Raw genomic sequence first — 15336 nt, 5'->3', positions numbered from 1 at the left:
TTGCTTAGGAAACATTTAGTTTATAATATCTGTAATTAAATTATTTATAAGTCTTATGCCTTCACAATGGATATTTGAGGATGCAGAAGCCATACTTCAGTACCACGTGCTTACGTGAACAACTACGAGCTCAAGTGACGCCAACTGGTTACAAGAACAGACTACCTCGGTATTACTGTTGGTATTCATCCGCGTTCATAGTACATAACAAAATATAAAAGTAGCTTTTCTTTTACATAGCTTTTTACATATGAGTGAAGTTAAATGTTTCATCGTATTTAACAACTAGAATTCAATTTTTTATTTTCAAATAATACAAGATTGTGGTTTCCAAATATGAACTATATTTTCCTGCGTCATGTGAGTGTTTCGACTGGGAACCAATCACGGGCATGACAGCAACGTGCTTATGTTTACATTAGGATTTTTCTTACAGTGAAAACAGTATAGGTTATTTTTTCGGAGATACCGAACATGATATTATGTCTTTGGAAGGTTGTACTTCCACGATTGTATAAAATAGAACTTCTATTATCGTCATTGGTTAGTTACCGAAAACTTAACTGTTATCAAAACGTCAATACTCGAATATTTATAACCATGTTACAGGTATAAAGTGTAACCACATCATGTATCTGTCCTGCTCTTAGTATACTGAGGCAGCTGGGTTCTCGACAAGTTACTGGAGTGGTGATCGCAGTACAATACACAGTCAAACAACTCTTTTGTCTTCATTATTGATTAAGAATATAGAAATACTTCAATCACCGTACCATCAGATATAAATTAAAAATCCGTTGCGTGACAGCCCATGAAGGCCCAAGGCTCAGCCGGGGCCTCGTGTTCACATGTCTCAGCAGAGGTGAACGATCATCCAACCAGAACGGAGGTATCGTGTGGTTAGCACAATGATCCCCCTCAATTAGCTGATTTTCGTAACCAGGGTTTCTGTACCTACCATACTCCTCAAATTCATCACAGTGCTAGGTGGGCACCGGTCCCATACAATGACCGAGATTTTATGAGAAAATTCCTTCCCCCATGGGGACTCCAACCAGCGCATATTCCATAACGCGAGTCCAGACATGACGCCTGAGACCACAACACTATGGCACTGAACTCTGATATAAATTACATAATTAAAATCCAATGGAAACTTGTTACGTAAGCAAACACGCAATTCAAAACGCCAATAGTGATATACAGTATTTTATGCTCGACCATGCCGAAATGTAGTAATTATACACCTGGTAGCAGACCTTTAATGCATGTCATTAAAGTACACCTACTCATTAAAGGTCAGGTCTTTCAGCCAATGACGACTCAGGTTACAACTGTTCAGCCAATGACAGGTCAGCTTTCTACTGTTATAAAACCGCAAGTATCGATTATTCTCGGATATGCAATCGAAAGAGAATTAGCGAAAAGTCACGGAAGCTGGAAATCCAATACTGTCGCAGAAGGTTATGTTCTGTTACTATAATAATTAGCGTTAATTGTAAATAATATTCAAATAAATTCAATTTGTCATCTCGTTTTTCAATGTATAATTTTATTTCAATGTTAACTCTGTAGGTTCTTATGGCCTAGCAAGGTCAATGTGGACATCTGTTCCTCGGAAAAAATCAATACTTTCGCGTCTGCGCACATCTCACAACATACGGGACATTGCTCCAGGTCAGATACAATAAAATTAATAATATCAAGTTAGAAATATGGTCGAGCATAAAAAGTCGTATGAAACTCGCCTATAATGGTAATTAAGAAGCTCGTATGAAAATTATGAAACTCGCTTGCGCTCGTTTCATAAATATCCATACTCACTTCTTAATTACCTTCATTATAGGCTCGTTGCATAATGTACTATTATTTCATTTCTCTGGTGTGAATACTTCCCATGTAACTAAATGAAGAAGTTACATGGGAAGAATGCTTAGAAAATAGTGAGCAAGTTTCTATATACATTAATAATTCCGTACTGCTTTATGAGTCCAAGAAGGTTAAACCTATTAGTCATCATTTAAGAACGTGTCCACACCTGTGGAGTGACGGTCAGCGCGTCTGGCCGCGAAACCAGGTGGCCCGGGTTCGAATCCTGGTCAGGGCAAGTTACCTGGTTGAGGTTTTTTCCGGGGTTTTCCCTCAACCCAATACGAGCAAATGCTGGGGTAACTTTCGGTGCTAGACCCCGGACTCATTTCACCGGCATTATCACCTTCATTTCATTCAGACGCTAAATAACCTAGATGTTGATATAGCGTCGTAAAATAATCCAATAAAATAAAATAAATTTAAGAAGGTTATTTCTTCTGTTCAGTTTTATAACCATTTATGAAGCATGATGTAACTAAACTGACCTTCTCTGAATGAGATATTAAATATATCTGTGTAAAAATGAAAAATATTTCAAACTGCAATGGAGTATCATAATATACTGGAATGCAAATTTAATTTCACATCAAGAAATTAAATAAAATATTCTGTATCACATTCAGTACTAAAATATAATGCGGTAAAACTACTTTCAAAACTATACTGCCAAATGGTTAAAACTGCAGATTGAAAATTTACATACATTATTCATCATCTCCTCAATCACCAATATCGTACCATTAAAACCAAATCAATTACACGAACATAAGCGATCTGTAACACACAACAATAGAAACAGAATCACAACAGTCCATGGCCTCCTGATATACCCAAAGATCTTACACACGCAATATGACCACAGTCTAGTATATACAGTCACGAAGCTTGAGTTGTGTGGGTGCTAGGAACAATAGACTGTGCCGGTACTATTTCGCATTGTCTGTGATGAGGTGATAGTAGCGATCCTAGTGGTTAGCAACTATCTATGGATGCATATTTACTACGTACTGAGCTTCATAACTATATACTAGACTGTGATATGACGATAGATGTTAAAGCATGATATATGAGAAAAAAAAAACACAGAGCTGGCCAAAGCGTGAATCAGGAAAAGGAGCTAGTACCAGCCGTTCTGCAGTGAATCACTATGGTAGCTGAGTAAACACATTTGTTATTTCTATTCACCATGCTTGCATTATGGCTACAATTTTTTCCTAAAGCTGAACCCAGTTTCTTATAAATACATGTTTTGTCTATTAAAATTTGAACAAAGGATAACATTAAAGGAAATTCCGTCCCCTATAATATTTACATACATTAAAGTAACTTTATACTCAATCCAGGATGTGTACAGAGGAGAAGTAAACAATTAACTAGTCACACATCAATGTAACCTGTCTTTTGATTGGTTTATCGCACCACAAACATTGGTTGCTAAGGAGACAGACCTGTATGGCTACAGTCACCTGTATATTTCTGCTCCATACACATTCTGGATTGAGTATAATCCGTTAGATTTCTTTCATACAAAGCATGAATTAACTAGTCCCACATCAATGTAACCTGTCTTTTGATTGGTTTATCGCACCACAAACATTGGTTGCTAAGGAGACAGACCTGTATGGCTAGAGTCACCTGTATATTTCTGCTCCATACACATTCTGGATTGAGTATAATCCATTAGATTTCTTTCATACAAAGCATAATAAATTCCGCATATTAAAGCTACCCATAAACCTTCACAGGCAACCTGAAACAGGTCCTGAAACCACAACAAACTCAAGATGTCGTTTTTATTAATTCAATAGGAGTGAGCTCAGGAAACGATATAATGCCACCAATAATAGCGAGGAGCAACAATAATCGAAAATGACGATAATCGAAGTTTGGCTGTATATTTACTCTAAGAATTAGTTCGAGATTCATGCCATGTGTTAATAAATCGAATAATTATTCCGTAATATTATGGAGCTTATTAATTAAATATTGCCAAACTGTAACTGAAAAATACTCACATTAGTAACTTATGTTCGAATTACGCTGATAAAAATATCATGCAATGCAATCTTAATTTTAACTGTTGACCAGATCGTTTGCTTTCCACGCTCGTAACCTAGGTTCGAATCCTGGTCGGTCCATGTTGATGCTTGGTGGTAGGTGTTTGTGGGGTACTCCCATTTCTCCTACCAAAATTCCACAATTGCTCCATTAAACATCATTTTACAATTCATTTTTATATTTCAATATGCCTGGTGAATTATTAAATAAGTATATAATAAATTTTCAATCTTAAGACATATCAACTTGCAAATGTTTATTTGCTATTTAATAAGATATATGAACGTTTTCGCCGTTTGGAGCATCTTCAGATATAACAAAAAACATATAATCTGAACCTATAATAATAAATTATGCAAATAACAAAGAATAAAGAACAATGTATGTATGCAATGCATGAGATTCATGAGCTTTATATAAAATGTGACATAATATAGGATAATTGTTGATATAATCTTTAGATTTTGAAATTGAATTGGACGGATATTTTATACATATAGCTCATGTTACAAATAAAATATACAATTATGATTAAAATTTTTCAATGATGTTAAAATTTTAAAATTTATAATGATGATTGATAAAATAGATATTTTAAGAGTAATTATTAATTGAGGATTGTCGTAGGGTATACGATAATTTGCGTAGATGATGTTCGTGTGTTATGTATGTGTTTCATTGAAAAACGTTCGCTAATGAACTAATGTTATTTTATGTTGGAGATTGCTGTTTTAATTTATTATCTGACTTGGTGACATCTTATTGATTATAATTGACTGTTACGTGCAATCAGATTTGTTGAGATATTATTTGAAATGAATTCTCGTTGGTTATGGATGTCGTGGAATATACGACGATTTCGTAATAGATAAATCATAAGTTAGGTATGAATTTCAATCATTGAAGAGATCGTTCGCTTATGAAATGGATGTTGTTTGACGTTGGTGATTACTCTGATTTGATGGCATCCTATTGATTATGGCTATTGCGTGTCATCAGATTTATTGAAGTATATAAATGAAGATATTGTTTGTATGTGTTGGTGTTGGTGGTTTTAAGAGAACTCATTTTACACAAAGCTCATGAATCTCATGTATTGCATACATACATTGTTCTTTATTCTTTGTTATTTGCATAATTCATTATTATAGGTCCAGATTATATGTTTTTGTTATATCTGAAGATGCTCCAAACGGCAAAAACGTTCATATATCTTATTAAATAGCAAATAAACATTTGCAAGTTGATATGTCTTAAGATTGAAAATTTATTATATATTTATTTAATTAAACACCATGCAGTGCTATGCAGTTCACCTCGCACGATGCACTGATGGCAATGCTTCGGCATGTCGCTTATACATGGAAACGCTCGAGTGAATGAAGTCAAGAATATGCCATTGGATAAAAATACTACTGTGTTACATATTGCATTGATGATATAGCCAACAGACAACTCATCGTTTTCCATTAAAAGACACTTTGATCTTTCCTTCAACTCGTGGCATGATTTTATAATGTACATTGGGTAGAGTAATATATTATTATAATGTATATTAATATATATGACTTTCTTAACAATCAATTTTGTTATTGGGCATTTATTTAAATGTATAGAGTATAATAAAAATATAATATTTCATCAGCAATACACAGAGTTCACTGTTTTTAAGTCCATATTCCCAATTTTTTCTTTCATACTTTGCGAATTCATATTCCCTTCTCACCTACTCGTCTGTCAATTATTGTCATAAATTAATTTCTCTATTTTCATCTTCATAATTCCGAAATCACATTCTTCTCCAGAATTTGTTGCATACACTATGTGTACTTCTTGCATTTCGCTTCCAACTCAACTCATTCACGAAGCCACCAGTGTGGTCTAGGAGTAGGGAGCGAAATTCCCATTCAGAAATTGGTTAGAACTCCATTTGAGCAGATTACCTGATTCGGTTTTAACGTAAACTGTTTAAGCGCTGAGATTCGAGAAATGTGGTCACATTTTCTGTTAATACGATGACGTCATTAATTGCAGTAGGACTGAAATAAATTATCACGTGCTTAAAACAAAATAGTTTTGAATCCAGTCAGCCAGAGGAAATAATTATTAATGCGACATCATAATGAATTCGTTATTTGTACACAAATGCGGGAGTGCCCTAATTCTAAAGTAATTAACTATGGTACTAATTTCCTAATTAATCCAATTCTCTGTCATGATATATTATTATTCATTACAATTTCAAACAACTCATTGGCGTCACATTGATGTGTGAATCGTTTCGACTATCAATTGCATTGTTGTCTGGAGACTAGGCCTCATGGAATGGGGAAGTAGTTAACGAGAAGGCTCTGCCTTGATAAATTTAAATGGCGGGAGTATAAAGACAGAAATAGTTCCAGAAATTAATCGTAGTCTAATTCTAAAGTAGATACGTACTTTGCCTAACTGCGGCATTCATTTCAAAATAAATCTTATTCTATCTAATGACAAATTATTCATTACAATTTCAAACAACTCACTGGCGTCATATTGATGTGTGAATCGTTTCGACTATCAATTGCATTGTTGTCTGGAGACTAGGCCTCATGGAATGAGGAAACGATTATGATTATAGTTAACGAGAAGGCTCTGCCTTGTTAAATTTAAATGGCGGGAGTATAAAGACAGAAATAGTTCCAGAAATTAATCGTAGTCTAATTCTAAAGTAGATACGTACTTTGCCTAACTGTGGCATTCATTTCAAAATAAATCCTATTCTGTTTATGACAAATTATTCATTACAATTTCAATGACAAATTATTCATTACAATTTCAAACAATTCATAACGTCATATTGATATGTGAATCATTTCGATTATCAATTGCATTATTGTCTGGAGACAAGGCCTCATGGAATATAGGAGCAATTAATGATGGAATCGAGAAGGCTCTGCCTTGTTAAATTTAAATGTGGGAGTATAAAGACAGAAATGAAAAGAAATATCAAACTTTTATTTGAAATCCGAAACATCCTTATAATCTCACAATAACAATCATGTACAGCATAAACATTTTCATGCAATTGTACGAGTTCGATGAATTCCCTGTCATTTTTTCTTAAGTTTTTTCCATGTGTAAAGCAAATATCAGGTAATCCCATATTCCCATTGCGAATCTTTGGACGCATCTATCACCAATTCCACTGAAGTTAGATATCACTAGCAGCTTAGTTGATAAAAAAAACAGTTAAAAATAACTGATTAAAACATATTACCGGTAACTGCCATAGAACAGACGAAAGAAATTATATGGAAGAATATTTCTGTTGTCTATGCAATGCAGAGACCAGTAAAGTGAACTATGCACTTGTGATAAATACACTCAAAATTATTTGAAGCCTTAGTGTATAAAATATTTCCAAACCATCTAACAAATCGAGCTGGCGTTATAACATTATCATAACTGATAAAGGGAAAGGGAAGACATTGGTGATGGAAAAGGGTGCCCACATCATCTCTATTTTCGTATCTAACATTAAAGCAACTACCTTGCGTTAGCAATCATGTGACAGCGTACTAAGAAACTGACCTCTGAAATGTCTTGCTGGAAAGAGATGGCTCCATTCTAAGACAGAAAATACTTCTTTCTTGTCCCAAGTCCCGTACAAATCCTGGAACCATAATAGAACTTACTGTACTTACATTAAATTAATACAAAGTCTGTGTTAATATTGAATAAAATAATATTCTTTGAGGCAGAAACACAGATTCATGTGGAGAATTTGTATAAAGTGAAGTGAATCTGCTGAAAATAAAGTACTAAACTCTAAAAAGATTAAGTCCACAAAAATCCTTCAAATGTATGGATAAAAAGATTTATTTTCAAACCAGAAATAAATTAAGAGCGTGCTTTAAAATATAGTAGGCCTATAAGCCTACAATTTAAGAATTTATAACCAAAACATTAAAAGCAGCTATAGTTCTGACGTATTTTATTAATACTGGTACTGGTATTTGAAAACTTACTGCGTTCAAAAGATGTTAGAGAGAACAAAGAACTGAAGTCTTGTATCTATGTATATTTAAATTACACTAAAATTGTCATTTTCGAGCTGTCCTATGTAGCCTACATTCTATCAGATCAGATAAGAAATGCGTGGAAAGAAAGATACTGTATTGTAAATAATAGAACTGAAATATAATTTAAAACTCATGTTTGAGAGTTTGACATTCTGAAGATGTAATTCCACGCCAAAATCATAACTATAAAAAAATATATACTAATAATAAAAATGAAGTTTGTGAACTACATACAAGTTCCATCATCAGGGCAGATTGGTAAGACTGTAAAGGACACCTACTCTGCTCTACTACCGGCTGCCGAGTCCTATTTAGGACCTTCTCTACAGTGGCGGTTCCTCGGGGGAGGGAAGGGAGGAATGTCCTCCTCACATTTTTCTTCTTTTGAAAGTAAATATGTGCCTTGAAATTCAAGGAAGATTCGATAATTTTTAAGTTCACAGCTATAAGAAAACCTCGGTTGATCGAGTTTTAAACGACGCGCGCTCATGTGCTGTAGAAAACTGTGAGAAAGATGCGAGATTGTTTGTGTGGAGGAAAGTCACTCCATTCCTCCTCTACTGCAGTTAACACACATAGACAACAGCGCACTAGCGGCCAGAGAAAGAAGCAGAGTTTTAAAGCAAGTAAATGAACGGAGAGGGAGGAGATCCTCCTCTGAATCAGCGCATGGGCGGGAAATAGAAACCGACTGGTCGTGCAGCAAGCTCGCTACCGCTGCCATCTAACGATGTTGCATTCAACCGGACTATAACACATCTAGGAGGAGACACAACAAAAACAGTTTTAACGCAACGCTATGAAAGACACCATGTAAACTTTTTTTTTCAATTATAAATCAAAAATATTATTCATTGCACTTCATATAGACTACTATTCATGGTTTGAAACTTAAGGATATTTGAAAGTTAAAGTCGGATTTATATAAAACAAACAAGTAGTTCTACGTTAGTATCGCAGATCTTTTTGGCCCCTGAAATTCACTTCCATTCATTGTGTACTAGACAGGGCAACAGCCAAGTTGTCAGTTTTGTACAACTATATTTGAAATTGAAAGTAGGTACTCCAAAGTACATTATTTTTAACATAAAAAATTGGCCACCGGCAACTTTGAACAATAATGGTAGTATGACTTTACAAGAACTGATATTCTTCAAAAGCATGTGATACTGAACTTGTAAAATGTGCACGTGGCAACACAGACCACGTGGGTGGGTGCAGTGTTCTTGTTTTCCTCAGATTATTTCCAATTTCCGCGGTTCTGATTGTGTTAGTAGCTATAGTCTCTTCCAACACGTGTGATGCTGTAGTGTGCTCGAAAAATGCTGCGAGGTGAATTTCCTTGCAATTGTTAATTTGTGCAATTATTCAACAATGAATGGAAGTGAAAACATGATATATTATGGAAAATTTAGGAAACTCAGTTTACAAGAACAGATTATTGCTATACAGAAGGGAAGGCCAACCCCAACACTGCCTGGTCTTACATGTGTGCATGTAGGCTAATTTGTAGCATGTTTCATTCAAGAAGGTGTCATTTCGTGCTGTTAACTTCTTTCCTCTTCTTGAGAAATACGCAGGAGCCGCCACTGCTTCTCTATCTATTATCATACACAATACCACGAGGGGTTTTGATTTTACTCACACCACTAGTTTTACGGGCACCTTTAGTTGCAAGTAGATTTATGTAGGCAAAACAAGAACCTCGAGTGGCATTTATTAGAGCTATTTCACGAATATAAGAATGCACAATTAATGAAAATAGAACGCATGCAATTAAATGAGAATTGTAATTTACTAACCTAATACTGTACTAGTACAGTTTCCTTGGCTGGCATAGCGTTCATCTCCTGAAATTTAGAGGTGAACAATTAATAGTTTCAGAAAATATAATGAAACACAAAAATTACACAAACATATGAGTTATAACATTTTATTCTGCATAAGCTACTTTCATTTGTCGGTACCAATAAGTTACTATGGAAACAGTTTCTTCACAACGTGATGTTTCTTGACTCTCGCAATTTTTTTGTCACATGCTTTTGAAAATTGAAGAGTCTGATCCCAAAATCGTTGTCAGTCCATCTGGTCATTTTTATGATTTATACATACATACATATACAGGACGTTAAGAAAAAAGTATCCAATATTTTAGGAGATGCTAATACGCATCAAAATAAGAAAAAAAAAGTCTAATAAACATGGGTCCTACAACACATACTTTCTGAGATCTGAACACTTGTTCATAGGAGGTGCTCAATGTGACGTCCATTCATGGCAATGCATTCCTCTGCCTTTCGGCGTAAGGAATCACGCACTCTTTGAAATTGATCTGGTTGTTCTTGATAACCAAAAGTCTAGATTTAGATTTGAGGAACGAGCAGGCCAAGGTGTGGGGCCTCCCCAATCAATACAGTGGTCCTGAAATGTCACCGTCAGGTGTTCATGCTCATTGCAAAAAAATGTGCTGGCGTGCCATTATGCATGATAAGGTAGGCAATACATTAATTAGAAAATCCTGATAACGAGCCCCAATTAATCTCTGTGGTAGCACGTATGGTCCTTAATCTATTGCCAAGAACGCCTGCCCATAAGTTGATTGAGAATCGGTGCTGATGCCTTGTTTCTTCAACTGCATGGGGATTTTCATCAGCTGATTACGAAAATTCACAACACCATCTCTGCTGAACCCCGCTCATATCCGCAACCAGACTTTTCTTTTCAGTATTCTTTGCGACATATCAGTATTCCATGCCAGGGGTGTCAACTACGGTATGATTATCTGGTAGTCTGCTGTATTGTAGGGCAGAGAAATGCATTGCCATGAATGGACGTCACATTGAGCACCTCCTATGAACAAGTGTTCAGATCTCAGAAAGTATGTGCTGAAGGACCCATATTTATTGGACATTATTTTCTTGTTTTGATGCATACTATCACCTCCTAAAATATTGGATACTTTTTTTTAACACCTTGTACTTGATTATGTTTGAGATCTCTATCATTATATTTAAACATATTTTCTTCCAAAACAACACCAATCCTGTGTTATTATGCATGCCACTTGAAAACTGCTGAATCCGTAGAACAGTGGATAAAAAAACCTAGCAGTCCACACCTGTGGTAACAGTCAGCGCGTCTGGCTGCGAAACCAGGTGGCCCGGGTTCGAATCCCGGTTGGGGCAAGTTACCTGGTTGAGGTTTTTTCGGGGTTTTCCTTCAACCCAATACGAGCAAATGCTGGGTAACTTTCGGTGCTGGACCCCGGACTGATTTCACCGGCATTATCACCTTCATATCACTCAGACACTAAATAACCTAGATGTTGATACAGCATCGTAAAATAACCCAATAAAATAAAAATAAATAAAAAAAACCTAGCCCAGTCCTTTTATAAAAATGGACTGAATGCGTTTTGGGATCACAATCAATTATTAATTTAATTATCTAGTTTTTCGTTCTTTAATTTTTAAAAGGAACTAGCAAGATAAATTACCTCTCGCATGTTTACGGGTCATTTGTTATCTCATGGGACCAAATAGATGCGTGAGCCATAGCACATATTAATAAGAACCTTAAAGTGGGGATAAGTGTGCTAGCTAGCTGCAAGAGGAAGCATAGTGAGGGAGGGAAGCTTCGCAGTCCACTTTCTTATTCCCCTTAGGCGCAATTACGTTTCACGAGATAACAAATGGCCTAAATATATATGTTCTATATTTCTTTCCGTGTTAGTTGATAGTGTTTTATTTTGAGACATCTCAAGACGTCAAGTTTGCTGTTGGTATTGGCAACACAGCCTTCTCAATTGTTAAAGTAGGAAGAAACAATTGCCAAATAACATTAATAAAACAAAATAGATATTTTAAAACAATAATCTTGCACTAATAAGATTGCTCTGATTGGTTTAAGTTCAGAAGATTCTTACACATCATTGGTGGATGTTTACATGAGTGAAATAATATAGTAATTATTGAACAATCAAAAAGTATATGAAAGTGATAATGATTCTTACAGCTGTATGTTCTCTGAAATGCAGGCAATGCTCATAGAAAAAGAGGGAATACTGCTACATACAAGAAAGTAGGACATCAATACATCGTAGTTGGTTAGTAATGAAATATTTTGAATTGCACAAATGCCTCTGAGAGAGAAGGATTTGATTAAATCATCAGCCCTCCAGTGAGGGTGTCCAGAATATAGGACAGTTATGTTTTTTAAGTCGATTAATAATTAAAAACATACTAAATTTTGGATTTGGGATGTGCTTGATGTCAAAATGTTATATTGACAAAATTACCGTCCATATATATGCTTCCTCACATCCCAAGTTCAATAACCACCACTTCTAAAGTAGCAACTTCAGTTTCTAGAACCTGTTTAGCAAGGAAAATGTTTATAAACTTCAAAATGAATACAAGTACATCTTACCTGTGTCACAAGAGACGTTCAGTGTCCTCCTCCTGCTTCAATACATTTTTAACATCTCTGGAAATTGTTCTGAAATACTCGAATAATATAAATAAACAAATAAATTTAGCTTCTCTTATCAAAATGTTGCCTCATTTGACAAAGCGTATTACATATAATTTGGAAACACACCTAAAAGATAAAATGATATACATTTGAATCGGTTAGGAATCGAATGCAAAATGTCAGAAAAATTTATACCTAAGTAGTGTTTGTGCTCATTTACAGTTAAGAAAGGGGGGGGGGGAGATCATCAGATAGGTTAGAATGATTTGAATGCCATATACCGCGAGAAAAATAATAGTACGGATTGATTGGCAGTGATATCTAAACCAATCAACAGCCATCGGTTAAGATAACTTAAAATTTCCATTATCACTCCCATACAAATGATTTCTAAATATCTGAACCGATCCTTTGAGGGCACTAATGGCTATTTCCTTCACAATGCTGTGTGTTAGGCCCAGGTTTTTACATTTGTTGGCAAAGAAGGAGGGTATGGTACCTCGTGCTCCCACCATCAGACCTATTACATCAATGTGGGACAGGCTATATTTATCTTTATAGAACGGGATTGTTGGTTCATAGATCCGTTTCTTTTCACTGTCCACCTCATGCGGTTGATCTGCATGATCTTGTTAAATGTTCGAAATGACTTCTCGGATATTTTCTTCCACTTTTCGCATTGACTTCCAACTATAAGAACTTGCTGCAATAACCTGTACACATTCTCAAACAATTAAAAACACAATTAGTTCGCACTACACTGCACATGAATGAGTAATCCCTTCAGTAGCTCACAACACACTAACGTGAAATTCATGCACGCAACGTCCCTATAAAAGCTGTTGATCTTCCGATGTGTATGACAGGTCACCGTGGGAGACATTCAATATGTCTCATGACAACATATACAGGGGACTCTGTGCAAGTCATATGAATCTTGTAGTGTAGGCTTTCACGGCCAGAGTCTATAGATCTAGATTCATTTTCCAGGCTGAGAGGCCGTGGTCTGTTGGTTGGATAAGAAATTAAGAAACATGTTAAAGGAATTATCCTTGCACTAAAATGGTCATATTTTAATTATTTAAATGCAATTTCAATTAAAAAACAAGTTAAACGAATTACCCTTGCACCAAAAACGAATGCTTCCTGGACCAAATGATATTTTAATTATCTACTTAATTCATGGTTTCATCTGGTATTTACGAGGTTATAACAAATAATACCTGTTGTTAATTGTTTCTGTTTACAACAGTAGGCCACGAGTTGTGTTAAAAATGTTGCTTTGCTAATTGTCCAACAACTATCAACGCCGAGAAGAGTTTTTCGACCTAGGATACCACTCCACTGAAGATGTCTGCCGCAGTTGCAGACGAAACATCTGGTATAAAACCAACCAACAGACCACGGCCTATCAGCCCGGAAAATGAATCTAGATCTATAGTCATATGAATGACGGCCAACGGCATAACTCAGGTGCATTTGCCTGATCATCCGAAGTTGCGCCCGGGCGTGGGTTCGATTCCCAGTTGAGCTGATTACCGTAAGGTGAATTGCACGTAATCTATAGCGAATCCCTGGCCTCATCTTCTATCACCAATTTCCATGGATGCTAAATAACCCACTTGATATAGCGTCGTTAAATAACCAAGTAAAAAAAATATTGTTTATGAAGGGATACAAGTATACAAAGCTGCTCTATGTAAATTGAAATAAAACAGAAAAGTTTATATTTAAATATTCGTTCCATTTTAATAAAATATCCTAACTTTTACTACAACATAACTAAGGATGCTATTCATCTAACAGAACCGTAGTTACACTATTAATTTTTTTATATTTCCCACTGAAACTTCGATATCTTTCCATACTACACATGGGACTGATGTCTGATCTGTGTATTGTTATTTCATGTTTAAATTAAAGTGAGATAAAAGCACAAATTAAGTCTTAATTTTATTATTATGCACGGGAGGTATTTTTTATTACTTACACATAATATTTGTTACCTGTATTTCTTAAAATAACGTTTATGTGCTATATTAATTTTCATTTGTTTTTATGTAAACAATGATGCACAAAACGGCTAACATAAAAATTATCTTCGTACACAATCCAAACTAGTATATTCCAATTGGTTTGGAGTAATTCATTAAAGAATGTGCTTTCCAAGGAATGTATTAGAGACTAATTTATAAACATGCTAATCGAATTATCCTTGCACCAGAAACAGATGCTTCCTGTACCAAATGTTCGTATTTTAATTATTTAGATACAATAGCAATTAAGAAACATGTTAAAGGAATCCTAGCACTAAAATGGTCGTATTTTAATTATTTAGATACAATAGCAATTAAGAAACATGTTAAAGGAATCCTAGCACTAAAATGGTCGTATTTTAATTATTTAAATGCAAATGTTAAACGAAATATTCTTGCACCAAAAACGAATGCTTCCTGTACCAAATGATTATATTTTAATTATCTAATTAATTCATGGTTTCATCTGGTATTTTACGAGGTTACGACACATAGTACCTATTGTTAATTGTTCTGTTTACAACAGTAGGCTACGAGTTGTGTTAAAGACGTTGCTTTGCTAATTATCCACTATGGGGAGTGTTATGTACTGTAAAGAACTGTTATCTATTAAATATGTAACTCTCACAGTGATCACATCGTGTTTCTCAAAGAAATTAGTCTAGTTTTTTACCAAAACATAAGGACGTTACTCATGTAACAGAACTGTAGTTTCACTGTTAATTTTTCTTGTTTCCCTTATTGTGCCATAAAAACATTGAATCTGTTCAGTTTTGTGTTTGTATTTATATTTTTTACTAGTGGCTTGTGCAGCAAATGCTGCAAACTAAGTTCAT

This window comes from Periplaneta americana, chromosome 4, assembly GCF_040183065.1.
Source record: "Periplaneta americana isolate PAMFEO1 chromosome 4, P.americana_PAMFEO1_priV1, whole genome shotgun sequence".
Lineage (NCBI taxonomy): Eukaryota > Metazoa > Arthropoda > Insecta > Blattodea > Blattidae > Periplaneta > Periplaneta americana.
This window is presented reverse-complemented; position numbering follows the sequence as displayed.